Source organism: Pristiophorus japonicus, chromosome 20 (assembly GCF_044704955.1).
Source record: "Pristiophorus japonicus isolate sPriJap1 chromosome 20, sPriJap1.hap1, whole genome shotgun sequence".
Lineage (NCBI taxonomy): Eukaryota > Metazoa > Chordata > Chondrichthyes > Pristiophoridae > Pristiophorus > Pristiophorus japonicus.
The window spans coordinates 17,475,522-17,495,873 of NC_091996.1; the positions used below are offsets into that span (position 1 = coordinate 17,475,522).

Here is a 20,352-nt window from a genome sequence, read left to right on the forward strand (position 1 = left end):
GAGGGTGAGGGGCAGGCGAGGATGGAGGGAGGGGGTGAGAGGAGGGCGAGGATGGGGGGTGAGGCACAGGCGAAGATGGGGGAGTTGAGGGGCGGGAGAGGATGGGGGGCTGAGGGGCGAGTGGGGATAGTGGGTGAAGATGGGGGTGTGAGGGGGACGAAGAGCGGGCAAGGATTGGGGGGGGCGAAGGACGGGGGCCAGGCGAGGATGGGGCAGTGAGGGGCGGGCGAGAAGGGTGTGAGGGTGGGCGAGGGGCGGGTGAGGATGGGGGGGTGAGGGACAGGCGAGGAAGGGGGAGAGGGTGAGGGGCAGGCGAGAAAGGGGGGGTGAGGGGCTGGCGAGGATGGGGGGGTGAGGGGCTGGCGAGGATGGGGGGGGGGTGAGGCCCGGGCGAGAATGGGGGAGTTGAGGGGTGGGCGAGGAGGGGGTAGGGGCGGGCGAGGAGGGGGTGAGGAGCGGGCGGGCGAAGATGTGCAACTCGAAAAAGGTCAAGAAAAATCACAATATTTGTATTGGTGCAAAGAATGTTGAAAATTGTTAACAAACTTACATCTAAACTATCCAGAAGGCAAGACAGTGATGACGTTTATAGTGCAGACTTACAGACCTTTTTTAAAAAAACACAGGAAAGTATGAGATCAACTGATAGGAACATGCAGCCAAACAACCTTGAAAATAGGAAGCAGACAAGACTGAAGTATATCACTGGAAAATCTGTTTGGAGTCACAGTGACATAAAGGGCAAGGTATTAGAAATGCACAAAGGGCGGCAACATACTTGAGAAGAAAGGAGCCAGTGGTGTCAGTTTATTTTCTGTCTGAATTAATCCAGAAACTATAACATTATTTTGCCGGATATAGCACCAAATTAAAAATATTTCCTTTGTCTCTGTTGTTGACCTCTTTTTTTTTGTTTTGTGGTTGCCTCATCTAGATTTTAACTCGTTATTCACATAATGCTCCCAAGTTACATATTCATTTTTAACCATGTTCCATGGAAAGGAAGTGGCACAGAAGTCTCGTTCCTTCTCTGAAACTTAATGGTGCCCTCAAAGGATATTTTTATATCTTCAAAATGGTGTACTACCCACAGTCTTAGGATGAGCCTAGAAAAAGAGGTGCTCGACCTGGAATCTCGTCTCGGTCAAGTCGTCGAGGACCCGGCTCTGCATACGGTGTATGCAGCGAAGAAGGTCGCGCTGCAGGACCTGCAGCTCGTCAGATCCCGAGGCGCGTTCGTGAGGTCGCGGATCCAGTTCTGAGGGATCTGGACCGCGGCTCCCCCTTCTACTCGCTGGAAAAAAGACAGGGTGTCCGTAAGCAGCTCTTGACGTTGCTGGCCAACGATGGCTCTCTCGTCTCAGATCCGGAGGGCGTCAGCAACAGGGCCCGAGACTTATAAGGGGCTCTGTTCTCTCCAGAGCTGTCCAGCGAGGAAGTGCGGAGAGTTTTGTGGGAGGACCTGCCGAAGGACGGCCTGGAGGGTGCCGAAAATCTGGAAGCTCCGCTAAGCCTGGCGGAGCTGACCAGCGCCCTCGACCGGCTCTCGAGGGGAAAAGCCCCGGGGCTGGACGGGCTGACCGTGGAGTTCCACAGGGCGTTCTGGGACGTCCTGGGGGGGCGACTACGCGCGGGTCCTGGGGGAAAGTCTGGCGACCGGGGAGATACCCCTCTCTTGGCGCAGGGCAGTCATCGTCCTGCTGCCTAAGAAGGGCGATCTCCGCCTACTTAAAAACTGCCGCCCGGTCTCCCTCCTCAGCACGGATTACAAAACCTTCGCCAGGGTGATGTCGGCTCGCCTTGGCGCCGTGCTGGACCACATGATCCACCCCGACCGGGCCTACACGGTCCCGGGCCGGGCAATCCACGATAACATCCATCTGGTCCGGGACCTCAGCCATCATTCCCAGGAGGCTGGTCTGTCGGTCGTCTTCCTATCCCTCGACCAAGAGAAGGTGTTCGACAGGGTGGATCACGACTATCTGTTCGGAACTCTGCGCGCTTTCGGGTTCGGGACGCATTTCGTCGGTACCGGATCCGACTTTTGTACGCCGCCACAGAGTGTCTGATTAAGGTTAACGGGTCCTTGACGGCGCCCCTTCGCTTTAGGAGAGAGGTGCGCCAGGGATGCCCCATGTCCGGCCAGTTATATGCCATCTGCCTGGAGCCTTTCCTGCGCCTCCTGCGGACGAGGTTGACGGGACTGGCTCTGCAAGGGCCGGGCGTGGAGGTCGTCCTCTCTGCTTACGCCGATGACGAGCTCCTCACAGTAGAGGATCCCGTTGACCTGTGGAGGATACGTGAGTGCCAGGAGATTTACTTGGCTGCATCCTCCGCCAGGATCAACTGGGAGAAATGTTCCGGATTCCTGGTGGGTCAGTGGCGGGTGGACTCTCTGCCGGAGGAGCTCAGGCCTTTTGCCTGGAGCACGACCGTCTCCTCTATCTGGGAGTCTACCTTAGCCCCGACGAGGAAGCCTGGCCCGCGAACTGGCAAGAGCTGGAGGCCAAGGTCGCCGCTCGCCTAGGGTGCTGGACAGGACTGCTCCGAGTGCAGTCCTACAGGGGTCGAGCGCTCGTCATAAACCAGCTGGTGGCCGCTATGCTGTGGTACCGGCTGGTCACTTTGACCCCTCCCCCTGTGTTTGTCGCCAAGATACAGAAGAAGCTGGTGGACTTCTTCTGGAACAACAGGAAGCACTGGGTCACTGCGGCGGTCTTGAGTCTCCTGCTTAGGAGGGGCGGTCAGGCGTTGGTGTGCGTCAGCACCCAGCTTGCGACTTTCCATCTTCAGACCCTGCAGAGATACCTTTACGTCGAGCCCATCTCCTAGGTGGCATGCGCTGGCGACATATTTCTTCCGACAGCAGTACAGCCTCAATTATGACACGCAACTCCTGTTTGTGAACCTGGGGGGCGTCAGGACCGCCGTCCAAGGGCTGTCTGTCTTTTACCAGGAACTCATCAGGGTCTGGAACAAAGTCTCCACCAAGTGCAGCTCTCCACCGGCTGGAGTGGCGGCTGTCCTGCAGGAGCCGCTGCTCAGGAATCCGTACCTCCACGACCGAGGTTTTAGGTGGCAGTCGGACAAGAGGGCTCTGGCTGGCGAGGTGACCAGGGTCAGGGACCTGCTCGATGGCGGAGGAGCGGGCTGGATGGCGCCAGACATGCTGGCACGGCGAATAAATTCGGCTGACGACCGCCGCGTGGCCGATGCCATCGAGTCGCTAAAAACAACACTGGGCCCTGACTTCGTTAAGTGTGTCGAGGAGGCTCAAGCACGTGAGGAGATCCCGTGCGAACTGACCCCCGTCCGGACGGAATTCCTCATCAGCGCCAAGCCCCGAAACCTCCCTCGGGAGCCGGCGCCTCACAACTTGAACCGCCTCGGGGAAATCCCTTCCGTGCCTTTCAGTTCTGCGTGGAAGGGTTTCCTGTGCGGGCTGCTCCTGCACACTCTCAACCTTGCCATCCTCGTCTGCCGTCCGGACACGCCATGGCGCAACATCTTGCCGTCCGGAGGAGGCAGGGGTCCCCGATGGAGTGCACTCTACGCGGGAGTCCTCCCACTGTTTATCGGGGACTTGGCCTGGAGGGTGGTGCACGGAGCAGTCCCGTGCAATAAATTTTTAAGCCGGTTCACGGGCTCCTAGGCCGCCTGCAATTTCTGCGGTCTGGAAGTGTCCGTGTTCCACGTTTTTATGGAGTGTGCGAGGTTGCAGCCCCTGTTACATTATTTAAAGGGGCTGCTCCTCAATTTCTGGTTGCACTTCAGTCCCACACTCCTGATCTTTGGGCACCCTTTGCGGAGGGGAGCGAGTGGGTCCAAGGGCCTCCTCCTAGGACTGCTCCTGGGCACGGCCAAGGGTGCCATCAGCCGATCCAGGCAGCGGGCGGTCGAGGGGGTCGTTCAGCCTGACTGCCTGCTTCTCTTCTGCGCCTACATCCGCGCCAGGGTGTCCTTGGAGATGGAGCACACGGTGTCCATTGGTACGCTCGTGTCCTTCCGCGAGAGGCGGGCACCGGAGAGACTGGAGTGCATTATTAACCCCGGCATCCAAATTTTATTTTGATTTTATATGTTATAAAGCTTAATTTGTTTTAACTGCCGGGTTTTATTGTCCCCCTCCCCTTTTATAGGGGGCACTTGTAAAATGTATGATTTTAGTGCCCAAAAAACCCACAAAAAACACCAAAAAAACAAAAGAAAGGAAAAAAAGGGCCTTGAAAAATGTCGCGTGTTCCCCAGATTAGGGGGCACTTGATTTAATGTTTACTTTTTGTTGCAACCAAAAAGAGTTGTAGAGCTGTTCCCCCCCACCCCCCCCCAAATTTTTAAAACCCCACAAAAAACATTAAAAAAACCAAAAAAAAGGGCACTTGAAAAGTGTTTGGAGTATTCCCCCAGATCAGGGGGCACTTGATTTAATTGTTTAATTTCGTCTCCAATCAAAAAGAGTTGTAGAGCTGTTGAGGGCTCCCAGGCCGCCTGCACTTTCTGCGGTCTGGAGGAGGCCGTGTTCCATGTTTTTACGGAATGTACAAGGTTGCAGCCTCTGTTCCACTATTTAAAGGGGCTGCTCCTGAAATTCTGGCTGCACTTCTGTCCCACACTCCTGATCTTTGTGTAAAGTCCTGTCCCCTCAGTACAGATTCACACGAGGCATGTAGTGAAGTCAAGGTCACTCTGGACCTGCACCTTTATTTCACAGCTCTGGAATGCTGCACTTGCCTGAGACCTGTCCTTATATACCTGTCTCTTGCAAGTGCACCCCTGGTGGTAAGGTATGCTGGTGGTTACAGGTCATATCTTATTACAGTCATGTATAGCATGTTAGGATACAGTTATGTATAATAATGTAAGATACGTGACACATTGGGCACCCTGTGCGGAGGGGAGCGGGTAGGTCCGAAGGTCTCCTCGTAGGACTGCTCCTGGGCACGGCCAAGGGTGCCACCAGCTGGTCCAGGCAGCGGGCGGTCGAGGGGGTCGTTCAGCCTAATTCCTGCCTCTCTTCCTTGGATACATCCGAGCCAAGGTGTCCCTGGAAATGGAGTCCACCAGTACGCACGTGGCCTTCCACGAGAGGTGTGCACTGGAGGGACTGGAGTGCATCATCACCCCCGGCAACCAAATTTTAATTTGATTAAAGGTTTTTTGTTACAGTTTTAAATTGTTAATTTGTGGGTTCTAGTGCCAAAAGTGGGCACTTGTTTAAGGTTCTACTAAAATAGTTGTAGAGCTGTTGAGTTGGGAGTGACTTAGCCAGTCACATGATGTTCACAAGACTCAATAAAGCCCCAGCCAGTTGAGTTCGGAGGATCCACGACGAGGCAAGTGGTTGTGAGCCTGGTGGATGAACTGGTAATGTGTAGTGTGATTGTTAAACCTTTTGCTAATAAACCAACTAGTTCTTAATAGCAATGTGTTGCTATGAATTCTTAAGCAAAGAACCCATGAAGTAAATACATTACAGTCTTCTTCCAGTAATTGTGAGTTTCTCTCTTACTCTGTAATTCTTTTAGTCCCATTTTCTGTTTAGTATTAATGTTATTGCTTCGTTATATATATTTTTTGTGTTTTATATTAATTTCCCTTTTTGTATTTCTCATTTTTATCTTTACTTCACCATTATCTCGTGTTCCTTCTATTTTTAGATTATTTCTTGCTACTTTATGTGTCACTTCTATTTTCTCATTACCAAGGAGCAGAATTAAAGGAAATCCCCTATTGCTTCCTTCAAGTACTCAGTTTAATCTTAGCAGGCAACTTAAAAAAAATTATTTCTTGGGATGTGGGCGTCGCTGGCAAGGCCAGCGTTTATTGCCCATCCCTAATTGTCCTTGAGAAGGTGGTAGTGGAGTAATATTCTCTATTTTTGGGGGGGGGGGGGGGTTACGTGAGAGTATCAAACTTTACATTGAAAAGATCGGTCTCGGGTTGCATGGGAGCGGCAGAGATGGGAGCGGCCATGCAGGAACGTTGGTGGTGAGCTGTGTTGTGTATGTAGACTATAGATATACTCTCTGTGTAGTCACCGTATAGTTGCATAAGATGGAGACTTGTTTGCCTGAGGTGCTATCAGTCAGGTTTGCACTGTGTATATACATGCTGGCATCACTAGAGGGTGCAACTGTTGATTTCTGAGTTCTTTTCTCTCAATCTGGTTCAGTGAAATCACTGAGACGAATACCGATTGTGCTTTCAACAAAGCAGTCTTTATTCACCGGCCGGCCGAGACTTATCAGACAGAAGGTATACTCTCTCGATAGAGCGTACACACTTCCTAGGGACAAGCGAAGTTACATCGTAAAGTGACGACAGTTATACATTTTTGAAAATAGATAACAAGATACAATTAGATTGACATCCTAGTTCAGCCTATCCCTTTTGATCCTTCCTTTCCTTTGTCCACTCATGAGCCGACATCTATATGGGCTGTTTTTTACTAAAGCTCAGGCATTGCCTCTAAATGTTACAATTTTACTGGCGTGACTACTAACTGAAACCTTGCAATTCTGCTAATTGTGCTGATGTTGTATTTTCACATTTTCATTTCATGTTACAATTTTATACTGGCATGATTAGTAACTTAAAACCTTGAGAAAGCCTGTTGATTGTGCTGATGTTGTATTATTTGCAATTTGACATTCTCTTAGTTATTTTTCCATGGCTTATACTTTTTCATATATCCAGTTCACATATCCACACAACTGGTGGAGACCGGGGGTTTCCTGCCCTGGTGGCAGGGCCCAGTATAAAAGGCTGCACACCATGCTTGTGCCTCACTCTGGAGTTTGGAATAAAGGACCAAGGTCACTACAGTTTGAGTACAACACAGTGCCTCGTGGAGTCATTCATAAGTACATTACAGACATAATAAGCTGCCTTCTTGAACTACTGCAGTCCGTGTGGTGAAGGTGCTCCCACTGTGTGCTAGGGAAGGAGTTCCAGGATTTTGACCCAGCGACAACGAAGGAACAGTGATATATTTCCAATTCAGGATGGTGTGTGACTTGGAGGGGAACTTGCAGGTGGAGGTGTTCCCATGCACCTGCTGCCCTTGTCCTTCTAGGTAGTAGGGGTGCTGTTGAAGAAGCCTTGGCGAGTTGCTGCATTGAAAGAAAGAAAGACTTGCATGTACACAGTGCCTTTCACTGTTCTAATGTAGGAACATTGCTTCTTGTTAATGGTACTCACTGCAGATAGGTATGCTGGTGGTAGAGGGAGTGAATGTTTAAGGTGCTAGGTGGGGTGCCAATCAAGCAGGCAGTTTTGTCCTGGATGGTGTTGAACTTCTTGAGTATTGTTGGAGCTGCGCTCATCCAGGCAAGTGCAAAGTATTCTATCACACTCCTGACTTGTGCCTTTTAGATGGTGAAAAGGCTTTTAGAAGTCAGGAGGTAAGCCACTCACTACAGAATACCCAGCCTCTGACCTGCTCTTGTAGCCATGGTATTTATGTGGCTGGTCCAGTTAAGTTTCTGGTCAATGGTAACTCCCAGGATGTTGATGGTGGGGGAATCGACGATGGTTACACCATTGAATGTCAAGAGGCGGTTGTTAGACTCTTGCTTGTTGGAGATAAACATTGCCTGGCACTTCTGTGGCACGAATGTTACTTGCCACTTAACAGCCCAAGCCTCAATGTTGTCCAGGTCTTGCTGCATGCGGGCATGGACTGCTTCATAATCGGAGGAGTTGCGAATGGAACTGAACAGCGGATATTCCCACTTCTGACCTTATGACGGAAGGGAGGTCATTGATGAAGCAGCTGAAGATGGTTGGGCCTCGGACACTGCTCTGAAGAATCCTTCTATTTTTTCCTTCATGTACTTATCTAGCTTCCCCTTAAATACATCTATGCTATTCGCTTCAACTATTCCATGTGGAAACAAGTCATCACGAGTAAAATAGATTCTCCTGAATTTCTTAATTGGATTTATTAGTGACTATCTTATATTTATGGGCCTGAGTTTTGGACTTCCCTTCAAGTGGAAACATCTGCCCTATCAAAGTCATCTTTCAGTCTTCTCTTTCCATCCTACCTTTTACAAAATGCTTGTAAATCTTTTTTGCACTTTCTCCATTGCCTCTATATCCTTTTTGTAATTTTGAGACCAGAACTGTGCAAAGTACTCCAAGTGTGATTTAACCAAGGTTCTATACAAGTTTAACATAACTTCTCTGCTTTTCAGTTCTATTTGTTTAGAAGTGAACCCCAGTGCTTTGTTTGCACTTTTTATGACCTTGGAGGAGTACTGATTCATTAGCTGAGGGAGGACAATAAGTGGTAATCAGCAGGATGTTTCCTTGCCCATGTTTGACCTGATGCCATGAGACTTCATCGGGTCCGTAGTCAATGTTGAGGACTCTCGAAGCCACTCCCTCCCAACTGCAAACCTCTCTGGCACCACCTCTGGTGGGTCTGTCCTGCCAGTGACAGACATTGTTTCTCATAGCAGTTTGATACAACTGAGTGGCTTGCTAGCCCATTTCGGAGGGCAGTTAAGAGTTAACCACATTACTGTGGGTCTGGAGTCACATATCGGCCAGACCGGGTATGGACAGCAAGTTTCCTCTCCTAGAGGATATTAATGAAACAGATGTTTTTTAAAAAACAACAATCCGATAGTTTCATAGTCAACATTACTGATACTAGCTTTTTATGCCAGATTTATTTAATTAACTGAATTTAAATTTCCCAGCTGCCGTGGTGGGATTTGACTCATGTTGCCGGATCATTAGTCCAGGCCTCTGGATTACTAGTCCAGTAACATAAACAGTGTGCCACCTTACCCCTAAATCTTCCAAAGCTATCCCCTTAATAGAAGACGTCCATTCATGTTTTACCATTGATATGATTGCATCTCTCAATATGATTGCATCCTTTCTTTACCCAGAGAGTGGTTAGAATGTGGAACTTGCTACCACATGGCATAATTTGAGGTGAATAGCATATATGCATTTAAGGGGAAGCTGGATAAGAACATGAGGGAGAAAGGAATAGAAGGATATGCTGATAGGGTTAGTTAGGATTAAATGAAGTAGAGTTGTAGGAGGCTCATGTGGAGCATAAACATCAATTGGGTTCTGTGGTCTGTTACTATGCCGTAAATGGTATGTAATTTTAATTTAAACAATACAAAATGTTGCAACTCTGATAATTGCTATACTTGTTTAGCTAGTATCATTTTAAAATATAAATTATGTGCTTGTTTAACATGGGTGATGCAATCTCTATTTCCCAAGATTTCTTTGATAGTGATCTCCAAATGATCCAATCAATCCCTGAACACCCATTAATCAATAAGCAGCAGCAAATTACATCCCGACTACACACAAACCGAATAAGCAACAGGCTCATACCAAACTCTTAACAAAGAAGAATAAAAGACGTCATGAAGTTAAAGGAGCACCGTAATCCCTGTTCTGTCAAAATTGTAAGTATCTCTGCATGGTTTTATTCCAACATTACAAGCACTATAGAAATCACATGGCTCTGCATAGTAGATTTGAAGAGGGAAATATAAGGAACAAAGAGGCAATAACTGTTCAACCAAACCAGATGGGATTACAAAACATACGTCTCATTGTTAAAGAATAACTAGTTTCTCTCAATATGTGTTTCTTTCTTTTTGGAATTTGTTTTTACTTTATTCATTGTTTTTGCTAATAATCATGAGCTGCTTCAACATTTAGGGAGATGTTATGTATGTAAACCTGTAATTACCATGTCTAACCACCAGAGGGCTTATCCCCTGGAGCCTAAGGGATCCCACAATCCCTTGGGAGCACCTGTATATAAGGAGGCCTCACAGGCTGGAGAGGCACTCTGAGATTTGTAATAAAGGACGATGGTCACACTCTAGTCTGACTCTTTATCCAAGACATAACAACTGGCGACGAGATACAGACAATGAACCCCAACGCAACAATGCAGAGAACTGTGGGCATCCTGGAGAAATTTTCAGAGGGAGCTGATTGGGAAACCTTCATGCGAGCGACTTGACCAATACTTCTTGGCCAACGAGCTGAAAGGAGAAACGAATGCTGCCAAACGAAGGGCGATCCTCCTCACCATTTGAGGGGCATCAACGTATGGCCTCATGAAAAACCTGCTCACTCCAACAAAACCCACAGACAAGTCGTACGATGAGTTGTGCACACTGGTCCGAGAGCATCGAAACCCGAAGGAAAGCGTTCTGATGGCGAGGTATCGATTCTACACGTACAAGAGGTCTGAAGGCCAGGAAGTGACGAGCTATGTCCCCGAGCTAAGGTGCCTTGCAGGACATTGTGAATTTGAAGGACACTTGGAGCATATGCTCAGGGACTTCTTTGTACTTGGCATTGGCCATGAAGTAATATTTTGCAAACTTTTGACTGTAGTGACCCCAACCTTGAGTAAAGCCATAGCGATAGCCCAGGCGTTTATCTCCACCAGTGACAATACCAAACAAATTTCCCAGCACACTAGTGCTGCTGCAAGTACTGTGAACAAAGTAATGTTGTTTTCGAATCGAAATGTACATGGCAGGACTCACACGCCTGTAGCTGTACATCCACAGATGACTGAGTCCGCCATCAAGGGTGGTGAATACAAGGCAATTAACACCTTGTTGGCGCTGCGGGGGTGATCATCGATTTCATTCATGCCGCTTCAAAGGATACGTTTGCAAGGGCTGTGGAACAATGGGACACCTCCAACGCATGTGCAGGTGAGCTGCAAACCCTGCTAATCCTGCAAACCACCATGTAGCAGAGGAGGACAGACCCACGGTGGATCATGATGAACCAGAGCCTCAGACCGAGGAGGCAGAGGTATATGGGGTGCACACATTTACCACAAAGTGCCCCTGATAATGCTGAAGGTTGAATTAAATGGACTCCCGGTTTCCATGGAGCTGGACACAGGCGCAAGCCAGTCCACACTGAGTAAAAATTATTTCGATCAGTTGTGGTGTAACAAGTCTTCAAGGCCAGTCCTGATTCCCATTCGTGCCAAACTCAGAACGTACACAAAGGAACTGATTCCCGTAATTGACAATGCTACCGTAAAGGTCTCCTACGATGGAGCTGTGCATGATTTACCACTCTGCGTGGTACCGGGCACTGGCCTCACGCTGTTTGGCAGGGGCTGGCTAGGAAAGATACACTAGAACTGGGACGACGTCCTAGCGCTTTCGTCTGTCGACGACACCTCATGTGCCCAGGTCATAAGCAAGTTCCCCTCGCTGTTCGAACCAGGCATCGGGAAATTCCAAGGAGCAAAAATGCAGATCCATTTGATTCCGGGGGCGCGACCCATCCATCACAAGGCGAGAGAGAGGGGGGAGATTGAGCTGGACAGGTTGCAACGAAAGGCCATCATTTCGCCAATCGAATTCAATGAGTGGGCCAGTTCGATCGTTCCAGTCCTCAAGGGAGACGGCACTGTCAGAATCTGTGGTGATTACAAAGTAACTGTCAATCGTTTCTCGCTGCAGGATCAATACCCGCTACCAAAGGCAGACTACCTATTTGCGACGCTGGCGGGAGGGAAAACGTTCACCAGGGATGGGCGCTCACGTTTTTTTTTTAAATCGTAGCCAATCTTTCCAATTCTTTGTCAGATCACAAACGCCAGAGGTCACTTTGCACACATCAAGGATCACCCTGCGCTAATGCTCTTAGCCAAAAGGCCTAGAGCCCAAGCACCGTTCCTGGAAGTACTGCAATACCAGGTTCGTGCCATGCAGGTGGATGGGTCAGCAACCCCACACACCTCCGTGGAGGTGGATGGGTCAAACCACCCGATCCACCTCCTATTTCCAAAAAGCATAGGAGAACCACCTTCCTGATCCAGGGAGAACCACGTTGGGGTCATGGTTACTCCCCTGTCAGGTCAGTTACGCATGATCTTAGCCAAAAGGCGTTGTCCGCATACAACTACGCCACAGGCCAGGCACAGAAAACTGTGCCGATGCTCTCAGTAGGCTACCATTGCCCACCACCAGGGTGGAGATGAAATAACCTGCAGATTTAGTTGTGGTAATGGAAGCATTCGAGAGTGAGCAATCACCTGTGACCGCCCGACAGCTTAGAACCTGGGCGAGCCAGGACCCCTTACTGTCCTTAGTAAAAAACTGTGTGCTCCACGGGAGTTGGTCTAGTGTCCCATTAGAGATGCAGGAAGAAATAAAGCTGTACCAGCGGTGCAAAGATGAAATGTCTACACAGGCAGACTGCCTCCGATGGGGCAATTGGGTAGTTGTGCCAAAAAAGGGCAGGGACACTTTCATTAGTGATCTCCACAGCACCCACCCAGGCATTGTAATGAGGAAAGCGATAGCTAGATCCCACGTGTGGTGGCCCGGTATCAATGCAGACTTAGAGTCCTGTGTGCACAAATGTAATACATGTTCCCAGTTAAGCAATGCACCCAGGGAGGCGCCACTAAGTTTATGGTCTTGGCCCTCCAAACCGTGGTTTAGGGTTCATGTTGACGATGCAGGCCCATTCTTGGGAAAAATGTTCTTAGTGGTTGTAGATGCGTACTCCAAATGGATTGAATGTGTGATAATGTTGGTGTCATGTATTCAACCAGCATTGTAACCCATGTATAAACTGACCTAAGTTGTACACCGTGAGAACACTGACCACTAGGTGGGAGACACTCCTAACCTGGACCTTCAGGTATAAAAGGGGAAGCTCCACCCACCTTCATCACTTGAGTGCTAAGGAATAAAGGACAGGTCACAGACTGACCTTCTCTCAAGCATGGGCCTCGTGTGCATTTATACTGTATAGTAAGGACGTATCAATGGCGACAAGAAACTGGGATTTAAACCACGCGAGCATGGCCACTAGCAGAACAGACGAGAGGTACTGTGTTAAAGAATGGTTGGGACAGAGATTCAACATTGTTAAAGCAGCACACAGTTCTCCAGGTAGACAAGGGCAGTCGGGCATGCCCCAACATGTAGTCGAACCCAGAGGGGGAGTTCGACAGAGACAATGGCAAGCTAAACAGCGATTCACGCCATTGCAAGGGACAATGCGGCCAGTAATGGGGCCATCAACACCTGTTAATGGTGCGCTCAAGGACAATAACAGGGGCAGTCAGGGACAATCGACTGGCAAGGGACCTTTTGTTTCAAACCGCAACTCATGCTGGAGGTATGGAGGCACACACTCAGCCGGAGTTTGCAGAGATGAGCAAAATACCAAATTGCAGAAATGGACACTGAGGGAAATCGCTGGAAACTGAAGTTCAGCGAGTTCGTGTGGAGCACGTATACAGTTCATACACCAGGACACCACTGATAATGATGTAAGTGCTCCTCAATGGCATCCCAGTATCAATGGAGTTAGACACGGGTGCCAGCCAGTCCCTGATGGGTATCAAACAGTTCGAAAAGTTGTGGGCATCCAAGGCCAGGAGGCCAAAATTATCGCCGATTGACGCACAGCTACGGACTTACACAAAGCAGATCATTCCGGTGCTTGGCAGCGCCACGGTAGTCGTGACCCACAAAGATTTGGAGAACAGACTGCCACTCTGGATTGTCCCAGGGGACGGTCCCGCACTACTGGGGAGGAATTGGCTTGCTGTCATGAACTGGAAATGGAGCGATGTCAATGCAATTTCCTCTGTGGAGCGAGTATCATGCTTACAGATCCTGGACAAATTTGACTCATTATTTCAACCCGGCATTGGCACTTTCATGGGGGCCAAGGTAGTGATTCACATAAACCCAGACGCCAGGCCAGTACACCACAAGGCCAGAGCGGTGCCGTACGTGATGCAGGAAAAGATAGAAGGCGAATTGGACCGCCTGCTGAGGGAAGGCATCATCTCACCAGTCGAATTCAGTGACTGGACGAGCCCGATTGTGCCGGTGCTCAAGGTGGATGGGTCGGTCAGGATATGTGGCGATTACAAGGCCACCATCAATCGGGTGTCACTCCAAGACCAGTACCCGCTACCGAGAGCGGAGGACCTCTTTGCGACGCTATCCAGTGGCAAACTTTTTTCAAAATTGGACCTGACCTCAGCTTACATGACCCAGGAGCTAGCGAGTGAGTCGAAGAAGCTGACCACCATCACGACACACAAGGGGTTGTTTGAGTACAACAGATGTCCGTTCGTGATTCGCTCGGCTGCCGCGATCTTCCAACGAAATATGGAAAGCCTCCTCAAGTCGATTCCAGGGACGGTGGTTTTTCAGGACGACATCCTCATCACGGGTTACGATACTGAAGAACACCTCCACAACCTGGAGGAGGTACTACGCAGACTGGACCGGGTAGGTCTGCGACTGAAAAAGGCGAAGTGCGTCTTCCTAGCTCCAGAGGTAGAATTCCTGGGGATGAGGGTAGCAGCAGACGGGATCAGCCCTACTGCGTCCAAGACGGAAGCGATCCAGAGAGCACCCAGACCCCGTAACACGACGGAGCTGCGTTTGTTCCTGGGGCTCCTGAACTATTTTGGTAACTTTCTTCCCAAATTGAGCACGCTGCGAGAGCCGCTACACGTGCTCCTACGCAAAGGTCGCGAATGGGTCTGGGAGGACAGCCAGGAAAGGGCTTTTAATAGAGCACGCAATTTGTTATGTTCCAACATTCTGTTAACACTATACGACCCATGTAAGAAACTTGTGTTAACGTGCGATGCGTCGTCCTATGATGTCGGGTGTGTGTTGCAGCATGTCAATGCCAAGGGTCAGTTACAGCCAGTAGTTTATGCCTCCAGAAGTCTGTCCCAGGCAGAAAGGGGCTACCGGATGGTAGAAAAGGAGGCGCTCATATGTGTATTTGCGATAAAGAAAATGCACCAGTACCTGTTTGGCAGGAAATTTGAGCTGGAGACAGATCACAAACCCCTAACGTCCCTTTTGGCCGACAACAAGGCCATAAATGCAAACGCATCGGCCCGCATACAGAGGTGGGCACTCACGTTAGCCGCCTATGACTACACAATTCGGCACAGACCGGGCACCGAAAACTGCGCCGATACACTCAGCAGGCTCCCACTAGCCACCACTGAGGGGGTTACTGAGCATGCTGCTGAGATGGTCATTGCTGTTGAAGCTTTCGGAAGCGAAGGCTCACCCGTGACAGCCCGTCAGATTAAAGTCTGGACAAATAGAGACCCGCTATTGTCTCTAGTCAAGAAATGTGTCCTGAATGGGGACTGGGCAGCCATGTACAGGGCATGCCCTGAGAAATTTAAACCATTTCACAGGCGCAAGGATGAACTCTTGATTCAGGCCGATTGCCTACTGTGGGGAAACCGCGTAGTCATGCCCCAGATGGGCAGAGAGGTGTTCATCAGAGAACTCCACAATGGGCACCCGGGCATTGTCACGATGAAGGCAATTGCCAGGTCACATGTTTGGTGGCCAGGGATAGACGCAGATCTGGAAATTTGTGTTCGCAGGTGCAACACGTGTGCCCAGCTGGGCAATGCGCCCAGGGAAGCCCCCCTTAGCCCCTGGCCATGGCCCGCCAAGCCTTGGTCACGCATCCATGTGGACTACGCAGGTCCTTTCATGGGGAAAATGTTTTTGGTTGTAGTAGACGCCTACTCCAAATGGATCGAGTGTGACATTTTAAATTCAAGCACATCCTCTGCCACGGTAGAAAGACTACGGGCAATGTTCGCCACCCACGGTCTACTGGACATCTTGGTCAGCGACAATGGCCCGTGCTTCACAAGCACTGAATTCCAGGACTTCAGGGCAGGCAATGGAATTAACCATGTTAGAACGGCACCGTTCAAGCCGGCCTCAAACGGCCAGGCAGAACGAGCAGTGCAGATAATCAAACAAGGGATGCTCAGAATCCAAGGGGGTTCCCTACAGACCCACTTATCACGCCTCCTGTTGGCCTATAGATCCCGACCACACTCACTCACAGGGGTTCCACCCGCAGAGCTGCTAATGAAAAGGACGCTCAAAACCTGGTTATCCCTTATACACCCCACCATGAAAGAAATTGTCGAGAGCAGGCGCCAGTCACAATATGACTACCATGACAGGAATGCGAGGGCGCGATGTATTGATGTAAATTATCCTGTTTTTGTCCTCAACTACGCTGCAGGGCCCAAATAGCTCGCAGGCACTGGTTGCCAAAGAGGGAAATAGAATTCTGGTAGTTAAACTTACCAATGGACAAATCTGCCGCAAACATGTGGATCAAACAAAAAGGAGGTTCAGCAACCCCATAGAAGAAGCAGAGGAAGAACACGATAGAGTTCATTCCACCACAGGTGACCGAACACCGGAACCAAAGGGAGGAGAGCCCAGTCACAGTCAAAGCACATCCCCTGCCACCATTGAAAGCCTACGGGCCATGTGGGCCATGTTTGCCATGCCTGATGTCCTTGTGACAATGGGCCATGCTTTACCAGTTCCGAATTCAAGGAATTCATGACCCGCAATGGCGTCAAACGTGTCACGTCTGCCCCATTTAAGCCAGCGTCCAACGGTCAGGCGGAACGAGTAGTTCAAACAATCAAGCAGAGCTTGAAAAAGGTAACTGAAGGCTCACTGCAGACTCGCTTATCCTGAGTCCTGCTTAGTTACCGCACACCATCCTACTTGCTCACCAGTTCCCTCTCGTTGCACTGCTCATGAAAAGGGCACTTAAGACAAGGCTCTCGTTAGTCCACCCCTGATCTACACGAACAGAGAGAGCAGGCGGCTTCAACAGAATACATATCATGATCACGCAAATGTATCACGCGAAATTGAAGTAAATGATCCTGTATTTGTGTTGAACTATGGACAAGGTCCCAAATGGATTGCTGGCACTGTTTTGGCCAAAGAGGGGAGTAGGGTGTTTGTGGTCAAACTCTCAAATGGACTCACCTGCAGAAAACACTTGGACCAAACCAAACTCAGATTTACGGACTATCCAGAACAACCCACAATAAACTCTACCTTTTTCGACTCTCCAACACACACACAAGTGGCAACCGACCCAGCGGCTGACCACGAAGCAGAACCCATCACCTGCAGCAGCCCAGCAAGGCTCACTACCCCCAGCAGTCCAGCAAGGCTACCTGCGCAGCAGCCCAGCGAAGGCCCAAACGACTCACCAACACCAGCATTTGCACCGAGACGATCAACCAGGGAAAGGAAGTCCCCAGATCGACTCACATTGTAAATAGTTACACTATTGACTTTGGGTGGGGGGCGGGGGGAGTATTGTTATGTATGTAAACCTGTAATTACCATGTCTAACCACCAGAGGCTTATCCACTGGAGTCCCAAGGGATCCCACAATCCCTTGGGAGCACCTGTATATAAGGAGGCCTCACAGGCTGGAGAGACACTCTGAGATCTGCAATAAAGGACTACGGTCACACTTTGAGCTTGCAGTATCTAGTCTCACTCTTTATATCCAAGACATAACATAAACTAATTGGCAAGAGTCATCATGGATTTATAAAAGGGAGCTCATGCAAGTAACTAATGACGTAGATAGGGGGTGACAATGCAAATGTGGTTTACTTGCTGCTTCATGGAAAACTACTTGAAAAAATGAACAGGAACAGTATTGTCAACAGTCGGCTGAGATAGAATGAACCATGGCTGACTGGTAGTAATCAAAGAGCCTGTAAATAACACATATTCCAGATGGAGGCATGTGACAGGGGGCTCGATGTTGGAATTTGATGCTCACTATTTCCTAAATGATCTGGAGGAGGGTGTTGATAACTTCATCTCAAAGTTTATATTAGAGTGGTTAATACTGTGGAAGATGAGGAAAAGCTACTATTATGTATGCATGTAAATCTTACCAAACTGTAAAACTTGCCACTGGGGGGGCACACCTGTGGGAGACCTAAGAGTCACCTGTGCACCCTGGGCAAGCAGGTATAAAAGGTGATTCGCCATGCTGCTTTTCCACTCTGGAATCTGAATAACGAGATCAAGGTCACAACAGTTTGAGCTTGCGATATAGTCCTGTGGATTTATTCTGAACATAACAGCTACCGTAGCTACTTATATTGTTTGAGGCGGAGGGCTGATAATTGGCTGATCCAGCTTATAATGTAGATAAATATGAATTCGGGATATGAAATAAGCAGAGGGATTATAGGACGAATGGAAAAGAAAATTGTTAAGTATCGAATAACTCCACGAGGCTAAGTACGGTGAGCTAGTTCAGGCATGACCTTACTCCAGTTTATTTATTCTCAAAGGAAGGATTCAACATGGCTGCCAACATTATATACACAGCTTACACGTATCTGCCCGTGACCATTAGGACTCCGGCAGTTGCGCCCTCCGGTGGCAAGTAAAGCCCAATTAACATACATAACATGGGATCAAGGGGTATGGCGAGAAAGCAGGAAGGGGGTACTGAAGTTTCATGTTCAGCCATGAACTCATTGAATGGCGGTGCAGGCTAGAAGGGCTGAATGGCCTGCTCCTGCACCTATTTTCTATGTTTCTATTCCTCACAAAGTCCTTGGTATTTGTTGTATTTACAAGTTGAGACGGTTCGGAGCATAGCTTGGGTGAGTTAATAGGACCATTGCTGCATTGCGGAGCAGTCGGTCTGACAGGACTGTCAGGGATGGTAGGTTCGTCTTCATGAATGACACAAGAGTCAACTGATGTTTGGATGTGTGTTGGTTGGTCGATGATGATGTCATCTTCAATTTGTTCTGGGTTGTCTGTGAATTGCAGTTTGGTTTGGTCGATGTGCCTCTTGCACGTTTGGCCATTTAACAGTTTGACTACAAACATTCTGTTCCCCTCCTTGGCCAAAACCGTGTCAGCAACCCACTTTGAACCATGACCATAATTCAGGGCAAACACAGGGTCATGAACAGCAATGTCATGTGATACAGCCGCCCGATCGTGGTACCATTGCTGCCGTTGCCTTCTGGTTTCGACGTGATCATTGAGATTCGAATGTACAAGGGAGAGCCTGGTTTTGAGGCCGCTCTTCATTAACAGCTCGTCAGGAGGGACCCCGATGAGCGAGTGGGGTCTCGTCCGGTAACTGAGCAGAATGTGGGACAAGCGGGTCTGTAGGGAGCTGTGAGTCACGCATTTTAGGCTCTGCTTAATGGTTTGGACAGCCCGCTCCGCTTGACCATTAGACGCGGGTTTGAAAGGGGCAAACCTGACATGCTTGATGCCATTACGGGTCATAAAATTGTGGAACTCCGAATTAGTGAAACACGGTCCTTTGTCGCTGACAAGGATGTCGGGCAGGCCATGAGTGGCGAACATGGCCCGTAGCTTTCAATAGTGGCTGTGGACATGCTGGATGACATGATTACGCATTCAATCCATTTGGAGTAAGCGTCCACTACCACTAAAAACATTTTGCCGAGAAGGGGACCGGCAAAGTCTACGTGGATCCTTGACCACGGTTTCGATGGCCGTGACCACAGACTCAGCGGAGCCTCCATAGGTGCATTACTTAGTTGCATGCAAGTGTTGCACTGATGCATGCATGACTCCAAGTCCGAGTCAATGCCGGGCCACCAAAAATGAGACTTGGCAAGTACCCTGGGTGGGTACTGTGTAAATCGCGCACAAAAGTTTCCTTGCCATTTTTGGCATAACAACACGATTACCCCATAACAGACAATCAGACTGAACAGACAATTCATCTTTGCGGCGGCTATAAGGCTTAATTTCATCCTGCATTTCCCTGGGAATGGCAGACCAATTTCCATTTAGGGCACACCTTTTTACGCTTGACAGTACAGGATCCTGGCTGGTCCAGGTCCTAATTTGGCGAGCTGTGACAGGTGATCCCTCGCTCTCGAAGGCATCATGACCAGCAGCAGGCTGCGGTATTTCCACCCCGGTTATGGGCAATGGTAACCGGCTAAGCGCATCAGCACACTTTTCAGTGCCTGGTCTTTGGCGGATGACATAATCATAAGCGGACAATGTCAGTGCCCATCTTTGGATGCGGGATGAGGCATTGGTGTTTATACCTTTGCTCTCAGAAAACAATGAAATGAGCGGCTTGTGGTCTGTTTCAAGCTCAAACCGAAACCCTAACAGGTATTGGTGCATTTTCCTAATCTCATATATGCATGCTAAAGCCTCTTTTTCTACCATACTATAGGCTCTTTCAGCCTTAGACAGACTTCTGGATGCGTATGCTACTGATTGCAGTTTGCCTGATACATTGGCTTGCTGGAGCACACAACCGACCTCATATGATGAGGTGTCGCAGGCCAGCACTAACCGCTTACATGGGTTATAGTGTACCAGCAATTTATTGGAACATAACAGGTTCCTGGCCTTCTCAAAGACTCTGTCTTGAGATTTGCCCCAAACTCAGTCATTACCCTTTCTCAGCAAAATGTGCAAGGGCTCTAGCAAT

The 20,352-nt window shown here is 49.1% G+C and overlaps 1 long non-coding RNA gene across 4 annotated transcripts in view; it reads left to right on the forward strand.

Annotated features, from left to right (window-relative positions):
• LOC139233185 (uncharacterized) overlaps positions 1-20,352 on the forward strand; it is a 32,049-nt gene that overhangs the window by 1,311 nt on the left and 10,386 nt on the right. For 2 of the 4 annotated variants that reach the window (XR_011588153.1, XR_011588154.1), the window contains exon 3: positions 9,253-9,443. The exons of the other annotated variants lie outside the window; for them this stretch is intronic. This is a non-coding gene — a long non-coding RNA (uncharacterized lncRNA). The remainder of the gene's footprint in view (positions 1-9,252; positions 9,444-20,352) is intronic. 4 annotated transcript variants of the gene reach the window in all.